This window comes from Pollicipes pollicipes, unplaced genomic scaffold (genome assembly GCF_011947565.3).
Source record: "Pollicipes pollicipes isolate AB1234 unplaced genomic scaffold, Ppol_2.1 Scaffold_3447;HRSCAF=4054_pilon_pilon_pilon, whole genome shotgun sequence".
NCBI classification, from domain to species: Eukaryota; Metazoa; Arthropoda; class Thecostraca; order Pollicipedomorpha; family Pollicipedidae; genus Pollicipes; species Pollicipes pollicipes.
Window position 1 is genome coordinate 16,841,281 of NW_023596297.1, and position 22,439 is coordinate 16,863,719.

General features: G+C 50.9%; 1 protein-coding gene across 1 annotated transcript in view; it reads right to left on the reverse strand.

Annotated features, from left to right (window-relative positions):
- Positions 1-22,059, reverse strand: part of LOC119092018 (43 kDa receptor-associated protein of the synapse homolog) — a 64,088-nt gene extending 42,029 nt beyond the window's left edge. Inside the window, exon 1 of the mRNA XM_037214969.1 lies at positions 21,975-22,059. The gene's annotated coding sequence lies outside the window, so the exon portion shown is untranslated. The remainder of the gene's footprint in view (positions 1-21,974) is intronic.
- Between the last annotated feature and the right edge of the window lie 380 nt (positions 22,060-22,439).

Genomic DNA, 22,439 nt, shown 5'->3' on the forward strand with positions numbered 1-22,439 from the left:
GCCACTCACGCCACCACGGGTCAGTGAAGCGCCATTTGTTCCGAGTTCGCCGTCAACCGTCATGGCCAATCAGACGCTACCGCCGCCCAGACCCGCGAAGCTCATCGCTGCCGGGCTGATGCGCCATTTGACGCCGGCGCCAGGACGACACGCGCCGAGGACACTATCTGACCGGACACAAACCGCCCGCGGCCACCTGGCGGGCAGAGATTGCCTCGGCAGCTGACGGGCAGCCCTCCCGGCCGACCGGCGGCGGCGGCGGCAGCGGCGGCGGCGCGTCAGCCGTCAGCGCGCTCCGGAGCCCCACCGGTCTGACGTCACCGGCAGAGTCATGCTCTATCCACGACCGTTACTGCGGCGCAGCGGGCTCGACGGAACTGGCTGGTAATGAGGATTTGACCGAACTGGGCGGTAATGAGATTTGGCCCAACTGGGCGGCAATGAGGATCTGGTGAGAGTAATAGGTATCGTACTGACTCGCGAACACGACACTCGCCCTGCGCAGCTCAGCGAACACGACACTCGCCCTGCGCAGCTCAGCGAACACGACACTCGCCCTGCGCAGCTCAGCGAACACGACACTCGCCCTGCGCAGCTCAGCGAACACGACACTCGCCCTGCGCAGCTCAGCGACCGTGCCGGCCGTTCGGCGGGACGCAAGACTGTGCCGACCGCTCTGCGGAACGCGAGACTGCCGACCGCTCAGTGGGACGCAAAACTATGCAGACCGCTTAGCGGGACCCAAGACTGCCGACCGCCCTGCGGAATGCAAGACTGCCGACCGCTCTGCGGGACGCAGTGTGGCTTCAGCAAGGTGGTCGTCTTCGGCCGAGCCACAGCCAGCGACAGCGCAGCGCTCAGCGTTAGAATATTTTGGTGTTTCCGGCTTTATTCCGCTCAAAGTGCTGAGTAGTGTGACGCCGTGCTACACGACCATTCGACGTTTACCAGATGTAAAACGGGTAAGTTTATTCGGTCGCACACGTTGCGGGCATCTAAATCGGGAGCGCTGGCGAGGAGCTAATTTGCCATGTAGGTGGGTCCCAATCACAAATCAGCTATTTTCGGCACCCAAAACTAACCTCGTTAGGCTACTCAACAACGATGCACGACGGGAAGCGAGGTAACGTACGCCTCTTCATAGCGCTCCACACGGCGAGCGGCTCGTTGGCCATTGTGAGCAGATCGCTCCGGCATGCTGTCACATCCGATTACCGGGGGTTCCATGTCGCCAGCGAGCCCAGTCTCGGCAGGCGTAGCTGTCATCAGTCTCGGCAGGCGCAACCGCTACCAGTCTCAGCAGGCGCAGTGTCACTAGGCTCAGCAGGTGCAGCTGTCATCAGTCTCATCGGGCGCAGCTGTCACCAGTCCCGGCACGCGCAGCTGTCACCAATCTCCGCAGGCGCAGCTGTCACCAATCTCAGCAGGCACAGCCGTCGTCAGTCTCGGTAGGCGCAGCCATCACCAGTCTCGGCAGGCATAGCTGTCACCAATCTCGGCAGGCGCAGCTGTCACCAGTCTCGGCGGGCGCAGCTGTCACCAGGCTCAGCAGGCGCAGCTGTCGTCAGCCCCGGCAGGCGCAGCCGTCACCAGTCTCGGCAAGCGCAGCTGTCACCAGTCTCAGCAGGTGCAGCTGTCACCAGTCTCGGCAGGCGCAGCTGTCACCAGTCTCGGCAGGCGCAGCTGTCACCAGTCCCAGCAGGTGCAGCTACCATCAGTCTCGGCAGGCGCAGCTGTCACCAGGCTCACCACGCACAGCTGTCACCAGTCTCGGCGGGCGCAGCTGTCACCAGGCTCAGCAAGCACAGCTGTCGTCAGTCTCGGTAGGCGCACTGTCACCAGTCTCGGCATGCACAGCTGTCACCACTCTCGGCAGGCGCAGCCGTCGGGCGCGGCTGCCTCAGAGCGGTGCCGGCCTCAGCTCCTCCAACTGCGCGACTGCGGTCTGGCACGGCACACCCCTCGCTCGGAGGGGGACTCGATCGTTGTGCTGGTGTAGCTGGACTTCCCTCCACTGGTGGTGGAGGGAAACTGCCCGTGGTTCCTGACCACTCCGGAGCCACTTCAAACCAGTTCGGAGCGCCGAAAATGGTGCAACTCCAATTTGTTCCGATGTTTAACTCCATAACGACATAAAGTATTATTGGATTACTTCTGGTACGAAACTTTTCAATAGGCAAGTTTCTGCACGCCCGCTAGTATTTGTTACAAAATAATTGCAAAAATTGATTTGTCATAGAATTGCAAACGCAACATTTGTTTTTCGGTCTTTTGTGCCCACGGGCTTCACCAAAAATCTAAGCGGGAATGAGATTAAGATGGACATGATTGTTGCTGTCAAATAACCATGGCCTCATGGGAGGCCAATAGCCCACGTCGCAAAGGCACGAGGCTAATTTCCTCAGCAGCCGAAAACCAGATCCTGACTGCGGGTCACGATCACCAAATGATTCAATTCTGACTCAAACAAGTCGCCTGAGTCATCCTATTTTTGCGCCGTGGCTGATGCGTGGGGCTGCTTCGGTAACGGAAAATCTTTTGAGATAATGGCGGGACGAGGTGAGCATGGTTTTTGACTGGTTTCTTACTATGCAATAATAGGTATTTATATTAAATTTTTCGGATGAGGTAGCTGTCACCAGTTCTTTGAAATACATCTCGGATTCGAATCGTGATTCGGTTCTTAAATTCTTGAGGTTGAAATTTACGTAAGTTGTCACGTGCATTTACGAGAACATCATTCTCTCACATACGACAGCGGCCTTGTTCCTAGGAAAAAAAACAAGAGCACGGAAATATAGATGCGTTCATATTTTGGCAACATGCTTTTATCTTCTACTATTCGTTTCAATAAAGGGATGTTGCCAAAATACCGCCACATCTTTATCTCTATTCTCCTGCTTTTTTTTTCTTCCGTGGCATAAGGCTATTACTACTGCCTTATCTATGATTTAAATCTATTCGAATCACGCGAATTTGAATCGGCCAGTCCGTATAGACTTCAACGCCCACATTTAGTTTCAACTGGTAAACCACTTTCAGTTACAACGCAGTCTCCTCTAAGAGGCTCCCAGACCTCTGCCGCACCGATGAATGCGCAGTAACGAAGGAAATGTTGTACATGGTGCCCGAAAACGTTGAAATTGCAGCTCGGTGAGCTTATTTCTGTTCCTGCTAAAACAAACCAGATATGTGACTTCCTTAGAGTTGCAGAGCATTGGTAAGATCTTTGGCAAGGAATGAAAATTCATGATCTTGCGGTGCGTGAGAAAGATGACTGCACAGCCTTTGAAGCTCTGGGGTTCTGGGAACATTTGAATGCACAATATCACGTACTCCATGCGACAGGGAGAGCTCGCCAGTCTTATTGGTTTTAGAATTTCAAGCTCACAAGAGACCTTTTGAAAATGTGGAGGCGCATGCATGCTGGGCTCTGATGTGAGACGTAAGTTAAGTGGCTTAGAATGGATGGTGCCATGCTGAACACGGAACTATTCGCGTGTGCTGCCCGTGAAAACTGCACGCTCGGAATGAAATATTTTAAATGTAGCAAACACTGTCCCATCCCACATTTCAGCTTAAAAGCTTTCTTATTTAATCCAATCCTGTTAGAAATAATAGCCAATGAAGTGCTTCTCTGTAGTTTTGACTCTTGAAAATAGATAGAAGATTACACGTGTAATGGCCAGAAATCCTGGGCTGCATGAACTCTGAAGCTGCTTCTTGAAAAGTTCGCTTCATATGGGCCCGACGCACCTTACCCTGCCACAAAGAGCCCAGAAGCCGACTTTACACGGAGACCTGCGTCGACCACAAGTACGTTCCCGTTTAAAAGAATGAAGAACAATATTCGCTTTTAAACCATTTTAGCGTAAAACATGACATGTGCAATACATGATTGGCTGTCACGAGGAAAAAATGCGATCGGGATATCGACAAATCATTATCACTAAAACAGTTAGGTGCTCTAGATATTTCAACCTCATAATGTCACGAAGGATTACTTTTTTGCGATGAATCAATTAGAGGACACATGGTGCAAACAAGGATTAGCAGAATAAAAACAGTGCGGCATAAGCAGCGTGACAGTGAGGCTTAACGATCATGAGAAGTGCGATTAAGAGAGCGCAAATTTGCCAACACGGACATTATGATCTCAAACCCACAAACAATAATTCGATGGCAGCCAAAAAGCCTCGATCCTCATTTCAAACAAAGTTTTTAAGATATTTGTCTTTATGCTCGACGCTTCACATCCTGATCCTCCCTGCTTCCTGAATCGCTTCCGGCTGAAGGCCAAGCAAAAAATCCCATCAAGCCAGCTGAAGTCATCCGGTTCAAAGGCCGGGACAGCGTCGAGAGTGAACATCCAGAGACTGCAGTCGGCGGCATATCACTGGGAGCTGCATAGTACCGCCCTTCGAGTCCCCAAGAGTCGACTGATCGCCGGCTGGTATCTGGTATGCACGGTGTGCTAATTCGATAAATTGTTTATTTTTTATCATTGTTTTGTGTGAAGGCGTGGTTGGGCAATTCCGCCGTCCCAGCATTGGGACGTTCAGAGCTCCCTCTCTCTCTCTCTCTCTCTCTCTCTCTCTCTCTCTCTCTCTCTCTCTCTCTCTCTCTCTCTCTCTCCTCTCTCTCTCTCTCTCTCTCCTCTCTCTCTCTCCTCTCTCTCTCTCTCTCTCTCTCCTCTCTCTCTCTCTCTCTCTCTCTCTCTCTCTCTCTCTCTCCCTCTCTCTCTCTCTCTCTCTCTCTCTCTCTCTCTCCCTCTCTCTCTCTCTCTCTCCTCCCTCTCTCTCCTCTCTCTCTCTCTCTCTACTATATATATATATATATATATATATATATATATATATATATATATATATATGTGTGTGTGTGTGTGTGTGTGTGTGTGCATGTGTATGTACTCATGAACTTACTGGATCTTAACGAGGAGAAAGAAGGCGCATCAAATGACCCATTTTGCCTCCATAGTGGAGCACAAACATAATATTGGACGACGGGGATGGGTAGGAGGAAGTCACGCAAAGAACTTAGTATCTCGATAATCAAAATGGTGGGTCTGTGTAGTTAGTGGTACGTGTCTGTACTCGCCGAGTGCCTGTGCTGGTGAGGGATTTTTGAGTTCAGGGTTGACGCGCACTCGGTTGGGGAGGTGGGGGGGGGGGGGGGGGGGTGGTCATGTGGGGCATGTCGACACGTGCGCCCGAAATCTGACCATTTGCAGCTTACGACGGCTTCAGAGCAAGAAAAGGCCTTGTGCCCTTAAGCAGATTGTACATCGGGTAGGCGTGAAATGCGATAACTTTACGCAGAAGGCCATTTTGCTTATTCTCAGCGGTTTTGATGAACAAACTTATCATCAAAAAGGATGGAGTAAAATTGCTGTTCAAAATCACGGATCAGTGAGTCCACTATCGAGTTTGAGTAGAAAGCACATACCGTCACCACACTCCCACCAATACATTTATATGTGCATGAAGCATGTGCTCCAACAAAAAAGAAGTTATTGCATACAAGTACAGAAAAGTGTGGCATAGTCTTCTCATTCATTTCACGTCTTTCCATTCATGTGGATTTTCTCGTTACGGTATAATAATTCTGGTAAGATATAGCTTCAGCACCGGCCCGGCGGGAAGGAAGTCCCTGCTAATCGTACTTTCCTTGTCACCGTTTCGGTCCACATCGCTACGGACGAAGAGGAAGAGCGAGAGCGACAATGCCTGACATGTTTGAAATTTGTTGAGACTGATGCAGTGCCATGAAAATTGTAATTTGTAAGTGATTTGCACCTTGTTCCATAGAAAATAAAAAACGCAGAGTTTTTGTTGTCCAAATGCCTTTAAACGTAAGTTGCATGATTGTTTAACGTGTGCAAAAGTGTTGTTCAGAACAAGACAGCAAGCGAAGACGCATAGCTGTATACAGCTGGGGACAAGAGGGATAATTCCCGCGTTAAATTTGAGCGGGCCACAACGTGTATACTAACATGCTGACGCAGAAGGCATATAAGTACGAGTAAAAACTGTCTGAAAAGATATACAGCGTCGGTTTTGTGCAGTCATGCGTAAACAGCAACTCGGTACCATGCATTCATATACGCTGGCTGCTGCTGCTGCTGCTGCTGCTTGAGCTGGCTGCTTTTATCATACCGATGACTGGTTGGCGTATAAGGATTAAGGATGCCGTTCAAAACATCGTTAACTATGATGAACGTGTGTGTGAGAGAGAGAGAGGTTGGTGCTGCCCAATATGCTGCCTGGAAGCATGCGTGATTAAGCGTCCTAAGCACAGAATATGCATTCCAACAGGGAACGGGGGATGCTTTTAATGAAGGAAGCGAGTCACAAGCATGCCACGATACATTCAATACAATTTAATAAACCACGATACAATTCAATAAGTGTTAACCGCAACAGATTGTCTTTGGAAAACGTCCTGCATAAATTCGACAATGCAAGTAAAGCTGTCCAACGCAGAGTGCCCAACACGAAACATGCTTTCTTATGAGAAAATAGTGTGATTGGGCTGTATAAACACTCTGAAAAGACCAGTGGTGCTTCATTCAAGCGTATTGGAGGCCCAGCAAGAATGGGCGAGTGAGTGAGTGGGTGGGTAAGTGAGTGAGTGAGTGGGAGGTAGGTTTGAGGAAGGTTCGTCAAATGCAGAGGAGGGGCTGCAAGGCCACGCTATGTGGATAGAAGTGCTTCAGAACTATTCAACTAGAAAAGGTCAGCATTCCCAAGTCCCATGGAAAGCCAAGAGCAAACTGTAAGCCGCTTATCAAGAAAACATGGAAAGGACACTCTAGCTGGGATGGGTATTCAAAAGCACTGGATGTTTCACGCCTGTTAATGACGAGTTGTATTTTATAAGGCATTGCCAGCGCGGTATAAGATTATGTTGACTTATAGAAGTTGGGTGGCATCAGTGTGGTGTTAGTGCGTCAGTGAACCGTTACGCGCATTATACGGGCTGCTGTCACGAATTGCTGTCATCCTGAAGCAGCGCAACGACCTAAATAGGAGATTCGTGGCGTTGGTTGTTGATAATAAGGTGAGACGTTTCGCAGCGCGGTGTGTGCGTGTTGCTGAAACGTCTAGCCATGACCAAATTTGAGCGCGCGAGGAGAAGACGATAAATATATCTAAAAGTTTCTCAGCCTTTCCCACCTCGCTTTTTCGGAGCATCAAACCGCCTTGAAGCGTGTATCGCGAGCCTGTCATCCGTGGGTCGGGCGAGCCCGACGGTGGAAGACGTGCATGGCTGGGCCTCGCAGGCAGCCGACCGCGCGCGCCAATGCGCCACGCGCACATCCTACGCGCCGGCACCCGTCGTCGGACCGAGGTGTGCGCGTAGGCACCCGTCCTCGATGGGCGTGGCCAGCACGCTAGTGTGCGGAGGCTTAAGTGTTAAGAAAGAACGTCGAAAGATGAGGGTAGAAGCCTGAACAGAGAGCCTTATCTACATGACGTTGGGAAGGCGTCCATTCCGTCCAGCGGACGTTTCATCGGGAAAGGAGATTAAAGCCAGTCGTCCCGAGGGCAGCTCCAGTTCAACATGAATGACGCCATGGTTACCGGGGAGTGGGCCCGGTAGGACGCGCTGAGTGCACAGTCAAACTCGTCTGGCAAGCCGCACCATTGGCTCCGAGCCTGTCACCACCGGCTGCTGCATGTTGTCGCCGGATCTGGACGCCGATGCTCGCCGCCATGCCGGAGCCGGGCCAGACTGGACGCCAGCTGCTGATGCCGTGGCGAGGGCCAGCTGCGGGTTTGTTTGTGCAGCTCGCGTGCTATTTCTGCCAGCCTTACCAAGTGTTCTTCATAAAGGGAGGCCATTGTCCCCAAACGCGCGTCGTGTATCAAAAGACGTTGGTTATTGTGTGGTGCGGAGCATGTCGCAAATGGTGGTTCCTTCTCACATATGACGGAACTTATTGCGACGGTGTACCGCACATATGATGGAACTTATCACGATGTTGTACCGCACATATGACGGAACTTATTGTGATGTTGTACCGCACATATGACAGAACTTATTGCCATGTTGTGCCGTACATATGACGGAACTTATTGCCATGTTGTACCGCACATATGACGGAACTCATTGCGATGCTGTACCGCACCGCAAGTTTGACATGGCTGGCGTGGCGGCCTCAATCAGCGGTCCTGCTGACGGCACCACTCAAAATGGGTACACTAAGGTACGGGCACCACGGGTGCAGGTACCACAGGTACGGCTACCGCGCTTACTTCACATTTTCCGGTCAGCATTGCTATGATTCCTGCTGCCCTACACAAAAAACCATTGAGTCCAGAAAATGCCGCAGCAAATTTCGGTAGGTCACAGCAAGAAGTGATCTCTTTTTTAGTCCGTGTGTCAACAACTCGCTACAGGAATGTGCAGTGCGCACATCAGAGCCATTCTCTAGCAACCGTGTGTTAAATCGCTGTTTGGAACTCAACAATTTGGATGGGTATGCTCATGTTATACAAGTGCCAGTAGGCGCATATTCATGGACTGGAAGCGTTATGAGCTACATGCTGGATTGCGCAGGGGTCAGCATGAAGCAGCGGCACTTTCGGAAATGAACTGAGTTTCACCGTGACGCGTCGCCCGTCGCTGATGATGGATCATAATTAACGACTGAAAACACGAGTGGCTCAGGAATTATTAAGGCAGGACCGTGGTATAAGGCTTCCAGGTTTCGACGTCGTTGGGCGACCTGAAGACCTGAATGTATACGACGTAGGGAGGACGTCCATTCAGCTCGGCGGGCGTTCCATCGAGGAAGGAGATTAAACTTCACATCTTGCTCATTTCGCCGTACGAAACGACGAACAAATGCCAGGTCTGGCGGCGCGTGGGAGAGCCCGCCACAGGCGTGGGCTGCCCGGCCAGAGCGCAGACAGCCCGGTCGACCTTCTGCGCCGGCCTGGCCCGGGCTTTCCGGCGGGCCGGCGCCGCCCAGGCTCGGGAATGCCGGCGCGCCGCCGCCCGGCCGCATCACAAACGGGCCCCCGGCGTCACCGGTCGGCCGGCGCGCCACTCCTCGCCGAGGCGCGCCATAATCGCCGTCGCCGCCCGATCGCGACAGATCAATGGCCGCTGCAGTGCCGCGCCGTCCGCCGCAGACGCGAGTGTCATTAGGCGCTGTCGGCAGCCACTGCCGGCCGCTGCAGCGCCTACGGGCCTGCCGCCGGCGCCGCTCGCTTTGCGGGATGGGTTGGGCGAAGACGGGAGGAAGGGGGATGACAGTGGACCGACGACGAGCCGCGCTATCTGTGTCAGTGGGGCATCAGATATGTGGCGTGAACGTGAAATATAGCATTTATGCCACCATGTCAACGATAATTGTCCTTGATCATACCGAGCGCTTTGCGGTATATGTCGGCAAGCCTCACTTTTTGTGGACAATGAAGCGCGTGTTGTTTGCGGAGCACGGTGAAGAAGCCTTTAAACAGAATCAGTCATATGCATACCTTCATTGGGGTGCCTCGTCACAAATGAAATCTCGCACCCAGATGCCCAAAGTAGTCTCGATCATGTTCATCAAAATACTGAAATGAGTTTCAAACTGAGCGCGCACATGACCGACCATAGAAGCCTACTTAGAAGTTAGTTCAAGCCCTGCGAGGACGCGAAGTAATGACGTCATTCCCCAGATGGTTCAATACGCCGGAGGTGTGCCTTAACTCGAAATGACTTTGCCATTTCGACATCTGAAACGACCATTCGACTTCTGTGAAAATAGCGCGCACATGGGGCGCATACTGCAAACACTGCACACTGATACGGACGATAGACGGATCACGCGGAGCGCAGGCATGTGGTTGGCTTGATGCAGAGGTGCCCAAACAGAGTGTGCTGACACACGGCGTCCGGAATAAATCGCGTTCAAACGCAGGCGACGCCACGAACGCTAATACATGTGGCTGTCATCAGGATCTATATTATCTTGGCATTTGGTTGAATTTCCGAAGGTTTTCACACGAGCCAGTCCATTCGTCACCGAAGCGTGACATGGCGTGAGAATTGAATCCATCGCAATCAAAATCCCATCAATATTGCAGACTATAAATCGCGCCACCAGTTGTGACTAGCATAACGTTAATTTTGATCTTGTAAAACAGCGTTTGAAACGTAATTTGAGCTCATTGGTTGCACATTTCGACGATCTCACATTGAGTGAATATGAAAACGAGCGTTTCCTTTTAATACCGCGTCCTGATGGTAGTTTAACCACGTTCCACTCTTGACAATCAGCGCTACTGGAAGTGCCTACGATTTTCACAATACATATATCGCCATGATGTTTTAGTATCTTCGTTTTCTCGAAACAAATTAGTACGTTGAAGGGTGTTTATTTTCAGCATAAACTCTCGGAATATCGTCAATGACCACTCAGTGAAGTTGCATTGCACCAAAGAAATTAACTATGGTTATGTGATTTTTACATCATCGAGTGGCTGCGATCAGTGGTGCGGTTTTAGCAGATTAGTTGAGTGAACATAGAAAATAGTATACGACCAACTGACATCCCACTAAATGATCTTAAACTGGATTTATCCAGGGATTTGACCTGTTTCGTATTCAAAGCTGAAATGACTCGCCGCACAGTTAAGAGCGCTCGGCGAGCGGTTAAAGATTTTGAGACGGAGGCTGCAACCACCCGAACGCACGTCAACCTTGTCCCTGGTTGGACGAACAGTAAACCGGTTGACCCGTCACTGTCGGTTCGAAGACCGCGTTCTCCAAACCGTCCGCCACCCGTAAAATCCCTGGCTGCTTAGGCTGTACCGGCACTTCCCATGCGTTGCGGCGCAGCGTCCAGCGCTAACCATCGATCTCTGACGTCCGGGCGCACCGCCGAACGCCGTTTGTCAGGGGTCATAGGCTGGCGTAACGACGTTCTCTGCCGGCGCATTGGGTCAGGAGGCATTGGCTCGGTTAGCGGCGACTGCCACCGACCACCTAACCGGACGCGTCAGGGCCCGGCCGAAGAAAAACAGCAATACGGCCTGAGATCAAAGGGAAAAATAGCAGAAGTAGATATGCATAATGCATGCACGTTGACAGAGAGAATGGAACGTTTCACCGAAAGTGGGGATGGTGCAAAAATATTGGCGCGTTGGAAAGCGCTAGGAGTGGTCAGAGGCTGATACGCCTAGGATATTTAGTACAACCATGTGAGTCCCCCACCCCCGAGGGCCATGTCTGTATGATTTGTGTCAGGTGCCTTAAGCAAACAATCAGTATGGTTTTACGGTAGGATAGAGACGAGAGCTTTGCATCACGGATGGATTAATTCTTGTTTGGACTATCATCTTCGCCTGGTGCATTAGTACGCGTGCGACTTTTCGGGCAATGAACTACCCGGCCGTGGTCAGGTCAAGTTGGTGAGTCATTTCGGGTCATCCCCGCCGGGTCATGACAACGACAGCATGATAATTGGCGCTCAGCCAGCATGCATGGCTACCCGAATTCTCTCCTTGGAATTGCTGGGACTCGAAGCAGGGTCTTTTGATTGCGAGTTCAGTGCTCCACCACTTGAGCTAACCTGAAAGGCTGACATTAGCCGGCTAGCCAGTTGGCCGGGCAGTTCTTCCCGGATGTCCCCACTCGGGCCCTTGGGATGCTGTATGACCTCTCTCTCTCTCTCTCTCCCCCCCCCCCCCTCCAACCTTTATCTAAAGGGGTGTCCCAACTCTTAGGAGGTTTCAAGAACATGCTTTTGCGAAACCTCAGGAATAATTACGTCTAATAATAGCACTGGGTAGTGCCTCTGCAGCACCTTCAGGACATAATAAGGCTATACGTGTCAATCATTTACGAGTCCAGATTACGTCGTCGACGCTTTCTAACAACTCTACACTTCTTCCCTGCTGTCGCACCCGCTGTCGTCACGACAACCATCGTGCGCACCTCTACTCGTGCTTGTAAAAGAAAGTTTTGCGATCGGCCCAACGGGCAAGGGCATTCTACCGGGAAGCGCGTTGTTTTAAGAAGACCAGAGCATCACGTGGATCATCTGGTACTCCCATTCCCAAAGCCAAATTGCGCTTCGATAAGAGTCTCTGTGGTGAACGCCGTAGGAGAGAAATCAAAGACATAAAATAATGTTTCGTCGAGTTCGCGGAATAATAGCCTCGTGTTTCAAGCTTTGAAACACTAGCATTTACTACGAAAACATTTTGACACATTAATGTGTCGGAAGCATTACAATGCGCACACATTAGAAAAGCAAGGCATAGGAAATGTGTTGCTTTCATAATGGTGAGCAGAGAGTGAAGTGAGATTTCCCTCGCAGGATCGGCTACTTCAATCGAAATTATGAGATTTTTGGAAATAATTCGATAAACATTGCATTGCTGATCAAATCGTACTCGTCTGATGTAACAATAGTTGAAAGGTACCAAAAGTTGGGATACCCCTTTAAGATGGTCTGGGATCCTTAAACTTTCTGCTCCGTCTGTTCAGTGCTTTGACATCAACATTCCAGCCCTAGGTCAGTCACCGACCAGTTCATCGCTAGGGTTTACAGTCATCTACTCAATGCAAACGTCGTGTTGACGTATGGGTCCGCCCGAACATCCAAGCCATTCCTTCATTCACGAATATTCTTGTTTGTTTGGCGTCTAATGCGCTGAAAGCGAGAATTAAGATACATCTGCCATTTGCATATTCGACTGCTCTCGGCGGAACGAACAGCCGGGCGCGGACTGCTGTCTGAATAGCCAGCAGCTAATTCATGTGGCTTCAGAGACGCATAAATCATCGTCGAACAGCCGCCGTGAGAGAGGCTCCACCCCTGCGGGCCTATCCGGCTCCTGACGCGCGCTGGGTCCGGGGCCGGCAGGACCGTGCTGCCATCCCGGTACGAACGTCCCGCACCGGACGAGCTGGGCGCCGCTGGGTCGGCCCGGTCAGAGCGCGACGGACGTTGAGCCCGAATGGGCCATGTGACGCGACACCGCTTGCGCCGCTGACCTCAGATGGACAGCCAGCAGAGTGGGGGAGTGGGGTCGACAGGCGCGTCCAACCCGCTGTCCAATGGGTCACGCCTCCGAGGCATTGAGGCGCTGACCAGAATTGGAGGACGTGCTCTGCAGAGGAGCGGCGGCCGCCGATCAGATGACGTGGCGCCGCAGACGCCGGGAACACCGCACCGCTCAGAGCTCAGAGCCTCTCAGAACTTCGCAGCCAGGGAAGCCCTGCAACGCCTGCTCATTTCTATCACCCGTAATAAAGAGCGTAGTAATTGCTGAAACGTGACGCCGGGTGTCGGCATGATATGTATTTGCTTGGAATAGCGATATGAAGTTTGGAAGCGCGTGGGCACTGTTTCTCGCGTGACAAAACTAGAATGCGTTTGCTCGAAATAGTGATGTGAAGCGCGCGGGTAATGTTTCTCGTGTGCCGGAGCTGGAATGGAATCGCTTCGAATGGCGATATAGATAGAAAGCTTGGAGGCGCCAGGATACCGTTTTCTCGGATGTCAATAACGAACGCTCCGGCACAAACTCCGGCCTTCATTGCTGGTGACTCCTCCCCCCCCCCCATCAGCGGGGTGGGGGGACTCGGCAGCCCTGCGGTCCCAGTGCCCAGTAAAATACTTTCAACATACCAACACAGTCGGCAGTAAAGGCCTCGTTTCGGACAAAGGGCTCTGACTGATGCGTCGTCCCGGCGCCGCATCGGGCGACCTGACCGCTAGCGGCCCACCTCATCCGGGCCTAAATAGGGTGGCATCACTTGTAACGGCCCGGCTATTCTCCGTACAGAACAGAGGAAATGCGTTTTTCCCCTGCGTCTTAGGGCCACTTATAACGGAATGACACGGCCACAGCTTCTTCGCCAGGGCAGATTACGCAACTACAGCTTGCCAGACTGGCTGCGTCTCGCGATGAAGCAGAGCAGCGGCTGGAGCGAAGGCGGAGCTACTATTTTTTGCCTGCCGTGCAAAGCTCTGCGTGTTCGAAGCCTCTTTGCAGGACGACGCTAGTTGGCAAAGTTTTGGAGCTCCGGCCATGGCGTCACTAACTCGTCGGTAAGACCCAACGATCGGTTCCAGGGACCGAAGCATTGCCTGGAACCCCACTAGCGACAAGAATCCTTCCTAACCAGCCCCATGCAGCCCGACGAGCCCTAACTCACAGCGCCAGCTTGCAGCACTCTCATAAACCAGACGAGCGGGGTTCGAGTCCAGCAAAACGAGAGCCTCCCCAGGTCAGGTCCCCCGGGCCCAGCGGCCGCCAGCCGCCAGCCGCCAGCCGCCAGCCGCGCTCGTCGCCGCCGCGCCGTCTCCCGAGCTGGAGGTGCCCTGGGCGCGCGCCGCCGTCGGCCGCCATTACTGCGCGCCCAGGAATAGCCAGGCGGGCTGATGGCCGACTAATTGCAGAGAGCGCGGTGTGAGGGGCCGGCCCGCGGCGCGCACTTGTGTCAGCAGTTGCCGGTGACACCTGCCGTGCTCGGGCCGCCGCGAAGGGCGGCAGGGCTTGACGGTGCGGCCGGCGCGAGCGGGCCACGTCTGACGCGCCGCGCGGAGCGGCCCGCTCGCCGGCGTCGTTCAAGTTCAACTCCCGAATGTCTAGGGAATGCATCGCTAGGATGGGAGGAGCTTTTCAGAGCTTCCACAGATTTTAGAGCTTCGAAGCACAACGTCTCTGTGCATAGCTGGAGCCGGACGCCTAAAGCATTTAATGACGTAGTCAGGCGGAGATTTTTGAGCCATGCCCCCTTCCCCCTCTGGAGGGCAACGAGATTCCCGGAGGCTGAGAAGCCCTACATTCTGCCAGTTTAAAAGGTTGAAAGACTCATGAATCATAAAACGGACCCTAAAACAACACAATAGGATCCGGAGCCAATAAGGTCATCCGAATAAAAAAGCATGGCCCCCTTTTAGCGATGAATTGGGGCCCCCTTGGCTGACAGGTTCCCGTTATCCAGTTTGGTCCATCACTGGAGACAGGCTGGCATCGCCACAGGAATATACACACCACTCATTCTATAAACGTTGGATAACAAAGACAAACTTGGACAAAACAGGATTGCCCTTATACTGTATTAGCTCAAAACTTAAAATTTTGTGAAGCAATCTGGCCAAACGTGTTCCAAAGTGTTCTGTGAGGTCTATAAATTTACATTTCTAAGCTTAAGGTCTCCCAGAAATTCTCGGGGTGTTAAGCATACCATCACTAAGTTTGTCCACCTGAGTACGAAACATTTTGCAATCCGCCTGCTAATTTCAGGGTAATTTCCATCAAGTCAACCAACTTATGATCTTGACACAAACAAGAAAATACTGAACCTGTTCTTCGCCATCATGATTTTAGAGTTAATATGCTGACATTTATTCATCTTCAATATCCCAGGAGGTACTGGTTGTACGACGTTGTCAAACAGGCACTGTTTACATCGAGCTAAGCTTTCTGAGTATAGCCAATGCATCCTTGATAAACGTCGCTTAGCTCTTGCCTTCTGGCATAATCAAGGTGGGATATTTTCAGCTTGAGAACTCCCATCTAATTTTTTCGGGAAGCCAGGAGCTCATATCCTTTTTTGCTTACCTAACAATTTATTGAAACCGTACGTGATGCCTATAAACCTGCTTAGTACACCGAGATGACCACTGTGCATGAAGGTTCCATGAAAAACAGAGTCGTCCATAACCAATGCCAAAGAATAACATGGACTGATCTAAGGCGACCTCACAGTGAGTTGGAGGTAAGTCAGAAAATTCTCTGACTTAGTCAAACCAACTCATGACTAACGTATCTCACGAAAGATGACGTGAACAATGTCATTTGATCTTGTTTGACCATGTCAAACGGGTGAGTGGGGAGACAAAAATTGTTATTACCATGGAAACGCTGTGAATCATATTCGGACGACGGCGCGATTTTTGTGATCATTTTCACTCTAGTACATCGGATTTGAAATCGACAGAGGGTCACACGAAACTCCCCACGCTGCGCGAGGTGGCGAAACCGGCGAAGCTGGCGGGACTTGCTGTCGGGAGCCCCCTGCATGCCTCTTAACTAACCACAGTATTAGTTTAAACTCACTCTGAAAGGAACTGAAATGACCATATGGTGAGGGCAAGCGACTTCAGCTGTTTGTAAATGCAACGCAAAATTTGCAACATTCCTGTACTGATGCGTCAAATGTAGTGAGGAAGTGCTTTTCTTGGTGCAAGCATCTCTTTCAGGGGATTCGTTAAAAGTGATGCGGTACTTAGCACTTAGCCATGCGAAAATCGAAGTTCTTTCGTCAAGTAGTCACAATCCTAGGCTGAGAGAGTATGCTGACAGTTGGGCCAAACAACGCTTCTTATCCAACACCAACAATCCAAAGACTGGCTGCAGATATACGCGCTGCTTTCTGAATTTCTCCGTCGATCGCCAGAATACAGCGACTGACCAGATTCCGGACTTTTTGTTGTACAAACGCGCAGTTCTACGGATGCCTGCCATTGACAGCAGTTAAACTACCGCTCCTTGTCGTGTTCCAAATGAGCTGATGTCGGGAGTGGGAAAATGGCTGCCATATATATTCGTCATACTTTGCTCTTCCTGACGCTCACCGCGAACAACTACAACTCGTTCTCGGTGACAATCGAGCGTCGCTGTAATCTCGGTGATGGCGAGGGAAGAGCAGCCATTAGCGGTGGCAGCTGCAAACGAAACCGTAATTCATGTCCTGTTATTTATGAATGCTGCCAACAGCCACAGCCATTACATAGCAGCAACAGCCAATAACCAACACGTTTATCAAAATGAAGGATAGGGAAGCTTTCCAGGAGGGTTTTGCAAGGCTCATTACGTTGTTCTAGATTTGTAGCGTAATATTTGTGTTCTTTAGCGTTCAAGGCAACAAAGCTTTTCGCCCAGGCTGCTTCATGCCAACGCGATAAGTGAAAGAGCTATTAGCTAACTATTGCCTGCACATCACTAGCTTGAATGGGTCACTAAAAGGAAGAGAAAATAACCAACGAAACTGAATCAAAAGTAACTGATGGACATAAAGATATCACACTACAATATTAGGCGCGTTAATAACCCACAACAAGGCGCATTAATAGCCCATAGTTCGCTACCCTGTGTGTGTTCATTGCTTTGGGCTGGACACAGTTCGGTCAGGTTATCCCTTCCTACTCTTCAAAGGTGCTCACTGTAGGGCACGACACCGTTCCTGGCAAAACGAGCCAAAGGCTGCGTCATACTTCTCCAGGTCCTGTTTATTTTTCCTGAATATTTGCCTTCTGGTCATTCTATTGAAGCTATTCTCTTTGTCCCCCTTTAGATTAATGAGATAATTACAAATGCGAATACATTACACACCTTCATAAGCCTTAGAGAGGCCTCTTCCGTGCACGAAGATATGACGTCAGTCAGTCACGATATTAGTGACGCATGACTCCCACGCCTACTATTGCGAGAATAGCGTAATTTTACTTTCTTTGTTAGTTGGAGGGACTCACTTCGTCTATGACGCGTAAAGGTAGCGTCCCACCTTTCTTGTACTTTTCACGTTTTGTTACATCAGACGCATACGATTTGATACGTAATGCCAGTTTTATCGAAACCTTTCTGAATAGCTTGGAATTTCGGTTTGAAGTAGCCGACCCTGCGAGAGTAATCTTATTTGGTTCCCTGCTCAACAGTATGAGAGTAATATATCTTATTTACTTTGCCTTTTCCAACCTGTGTGTTCTGTAATGTTTGCATCACACTAATGTGTCAAAATATGTGCGTAATAAATGTTACAAAAGCTTGAAACACTTCGTTGGACAAAAATATATGCGAGCATAAAGCTATGATCTCAAGAATTCAACGAAACTTTGTTCTATGGCTTTGATTCCCTCCCTGTGGTGTTCACCATAGTTGATCTTTTCGCGGCGTGTGTTAGCTTTGATGATGGGAGCATCACATCATCCATGTTACGCACTGGATCAAACTTCAGACAACCAGCTTCTCGGTAACAGGCCCTTGCCGCTGGGGTGATCACAAACGTTCTTTTATTCCCACCAGTAGAGGTGGGAACGATCATTATAACATTCAGCAAGCCTTAAGCGCGCTGCCAGGCTTTTTTGTGCGATAGGGCTGTTTATGCGTGCATGCGTTTGTGTGTTTTTTATCCCTTAGCACATTCAGTTGGTTTTGACATGCTGGAATATCTCTCAGACTAATGACACATAATAACCACGCATGTATGTGGAGTGTCAGCCGATGTCAAATAGAAATACAAATACGAGAAGACGGTGGTCGTGACTGCAGGGAGGAAGCATAATAGCGTTAGGTAGTGCTGTTACAAAGCGTGGACAGCGCATTTGGACTCGAAAATAATGAATACTGATATCCTCATCATGTCTTGACGGTGTGTGACACGTCACGCTATGGTGCTACGGTTGTAATACCCAGTGCTATCTTTAGATGCAACTTTTCCCGAAGTTTCACTTGAAAATGTTTTCGAAATATGCCTGAAAGGTGGGAGACTCCCTTTAAATATCAAGCGCAGTTGCCTCTTGCTCCGCCTGATGAATTTGACAAAGCTGACCATCGCAGTGCTGGCTCCAGTGAGCAGAGACGTAGAGTTCATATACGTATACGGCCTGAGCGGCGGTTTGGCAGCTTGAGCATGCGTCTTGTCTGTGATATGCTGCCATCGTTGGGAAGCGTGAGACATGCAGACTGACATTGGGAAGTTTTTCATGCTCTCAATTTGCGTTTTAGCACTGCATGCCCCACAATTTCAGCATCGCGTTGACCATGGACGTGCACCTGCTGTTGTGTACTTAGTTTCCTAATAATCTGCATGGCCCAAACTGAGCCCCGTGCTTTTACATGGACACAAATCATGCACTTCTGGGCCAATTTCGCAGTGACGCAGCCACTGGTTTTGGCGGCACCTGAGTTTTGGTATATTTTTGTGTCATTTTCTAAAGGGAGCACCGAGCACGCCATTCCGAACACTTTCATCGAAGGTCACCGACTACAATGGTAGAATGATTTCCAGAAGACCAGAAGACCACGACGCAATCAGAATACCACACAATTAGGTTCAAGCTGTAAAGGAAGCAGCAGATCATTTGCAAATGATCATATTCATGACCTTGACATTTGTAATGCATACATGTCTTCCTCTCGAGACTGAGGCGACCGTAAATTTAGGCACCATTTGCGCAGGGTACGGCGCTTATGACGTAAAGCTAAAGAAAATAAAAAACGGCGGAGAAATCCGTAAGTATGGATGCAACAGAAGTGTGAACGTGCTCACCTACCAGTCATCCCAGCCTGCGCATTGCTATCCAGACGCTGGGGCTCTCTCCTCGCGTGTTATCGGCGATAATTCCGCTGCAATCCTCGTGAAACACGCAGTCATTTGCTGCAGGCGGTGAAATTACAAATGACACGACGGAGGGCGCGTAACCCAATCGAATGCACGAAGTATTGGCTGAGTGCTTTGACAAATGTAGTGATTGATGTCATGCTGTTTTTGTCCAGTGTCGCGAATTGTTCAAAACTACTGAGGTTTCCTACAGTAATTGGCAATCAGCCTGGTCCGTGCAGGGTGATCTGGAGATGGGCATGGCTATACATTATGGACAAATGATATAATGGATAAAAGAATATAAATTTCTGTGCTCCATAGGCAGACATTGGAACACCTTAGCTCCTAGCTCATGTGGTTTAACGTGATCGTTCATTGACCTTCGGTGAAAATTATAGACACACCATTAGATGAGTAAGCCGCCTGTACAATGTTGAGATGCTTGAGGTGAGTATGGTCTAATCAGCTTCTTTAACACTTGTCCGGATTCACCGTTTTTCATAACGTGGACTGAACATAGGATACGACCCATTGGCGTTTCCAAACTAATAAAAGCAGAACTTAGCAAGCCACACTGATGGGGTCTGCTTTAGCGACACCTAACGATTAGCACTCGTTTTTATGTTATGAGGTTAACATGTCATGTTATCACCACATTATGCCAGGTCAAAGGACAAATTTCCAGAAAATCGCACTTTTCAGCTTTACACAACACCACACATACGAAACCATGTCTTGAAGTGACACAGACCTTAAATAGTCGTGTTTCTTGCTCAATTTTTGATTCAATGGTGTCTATTTTTATGCGTCTTGGGCACACATGTCTGGTATGTGGCTCCGTCAGCGTACCAGAGACGGCCGCCGCACGCGTTCTGCGGCATAGTCGGTTGCTGCCAGCCGCCCTCGCCAGACGTGGGTCGCAGTGCGGTGCTCCTCAAAAACCGACGCTGCTCCGAAACCAGAAAAGCTATGAGTACATTTTTAGAGTCCAAATACGCAAATGGACGCTTCAAAAGGAACTGGAAATTCGGATGCCACTGCACAGCATTAAACAAACAAACACAAAAGCAAACTGTCTGTAAATAAGCTGTCTCATTTTAGTCCACATTGAGGCGTAGTTTTATGAACGAAAGACTTGGATGCTTGCCTCCACTCACTTAACAGTTTCAGAGCTAGTGCATTCCTGGTCATGGTTGGCGCGCTAATGACATTTACACGGCTTTATAAGCCTACTTCCGCCTACTTCACAGCTTACTGAGGCCAGCGATAATTAGCCATGGTTCAGAGGATAGCTAGCAATATATCAATGTTTTAAATGTTGATGATGCTTTTGCAAATGCGGCAAGAAAAGATTCTTCAGAGATGAAGTCAACTATTGCGATTGCGGTTTGCGGTTCCACAATCATCGATTGCCTTCAGATCACTGTCTGATTTCGCTATTCTCGCAACGGAAGATATGATTTTTCAATTCGAACGCGGATGATGCAATATATATATGTAATATCTCAGGATGCAATGCCGTGACATTTCATTTGCATTGCACTTTTTGTTTAAGTCCACAACAGCTGCCTGGCTGCATTTTTACTCCCGGAAATTGCACCCAATCAATAAATGTTGTGTCATCCAACATTCTCCACCCAAGATTGCAATTAGGCCCTGCGGCGTTTTGACCTGCCACAGGGCCACAGGCGACGACGAGACATATCCAACATCGAATCCTGAGGGAGCAATTTACAATTCCACTCCAATCTACTGAACACCGGGCCTAGATTGGAATAACTTAGTTTTTCCCCGTCTTGGGGTCAGTGGTGCCGTTGTACGCCTGGCAGACACGCCAGTGGGCAGCGAGCCGGTGCACTGATGCATTGCCACAGTGTCCAAAAGTGACATTACGTAATTCGTTCATGGACATATTATAGTTGTAAAAGCCACATCTGCCCCATGGTGTCGTCAGGCGAGAACACACAGCCCACGCCTGTACCAGCCCTCACACCCAGACATGTCACTAAGTGGATGACTTGGTTTGTCCATCCTCTTCTCAAGATGGCTCCAGAACCAAAAAACACAATGTTAACGCCACCGCCAATGCCAACGCCATTCTCCTGACGAGAATGCTAACGCCCGCCTACCGACTACGACCCAGCACGGCCGAGCACGCCCCGTTTTGGCGCGTGACATGGCGTGGGTACGATGGTCCGCGCCAACCTCCAAACCGAGAGCTTATTAATCGCCGACTCTGTTACGGCAGAGCCGCCTGCACCCGTCATTGACCTGTTTAGAGGATTCCCGGAAGAGGTCGGTTGGCGGGAACCGTATTGACTTTTATAAGCCGAGCTCAGCACACGGCTAGAGCCGCCCCATTCTGGTGAGCGCCCGGTGAGAGCGGGTGAGAGCCAAGCCCGGCGGCCAAGAGGGCGGTGGTGGGGGGGGGGGGGGGGGGCAGGGGGCTGATGGCAGTGCCACGGAGGCGAGAACTCCCCCGCAGTGTGATAGATGGGCTACTTCTTCTCAAGCACTCCACAAAACCGTCCAGCGCTTTGAGCCCCAAGTGCACGTGGCGGGCGCAGCGGCTACTCACAGCGAGCGAAACGAGTGGTACGGGTGGTGCGGCGCGCGGCGCAGCGGCTACTCACAGTGAGCGAACCGAGTGGTGCGAGTGGTGCGACCTCAGCGAGAAGTGCGACGGCTGCTCCTGGCTCGGGTACGACTCGGACGAGTTGAGCGACGATATGGAGGTGTGCGCAGCGGCAGGTGCGAGGTGGAGGCCGAGCGCGAGGTGGCCGGCGGTTCCGACTCGCCCGACTCCATGCGCGTGAGCACGGACTGCGAGCCGCCGCGCGAGCCGCGCGAGCGCGGTGCGGCGCAGCCGGCGCCGGCGCGCCCCCAGCGGCCGTGGGAGCCGGCGCGGTTGCACGGCCGGCCCCGGCGGCAGGCGGCCGAGCTGGACGGCGCTTGCCGACCGGCGCCGGCGACGGGGCGCCGGCCGGTACGACCCCATCGGCACCGTCATCGACGACACGAACGTCTGCGGCTGCGGCGAGCGGCGAGTCGGTGGAGGGAGAGCCCATGCGCTGAGCCCGCGAGCCGAAGCCGTTGGT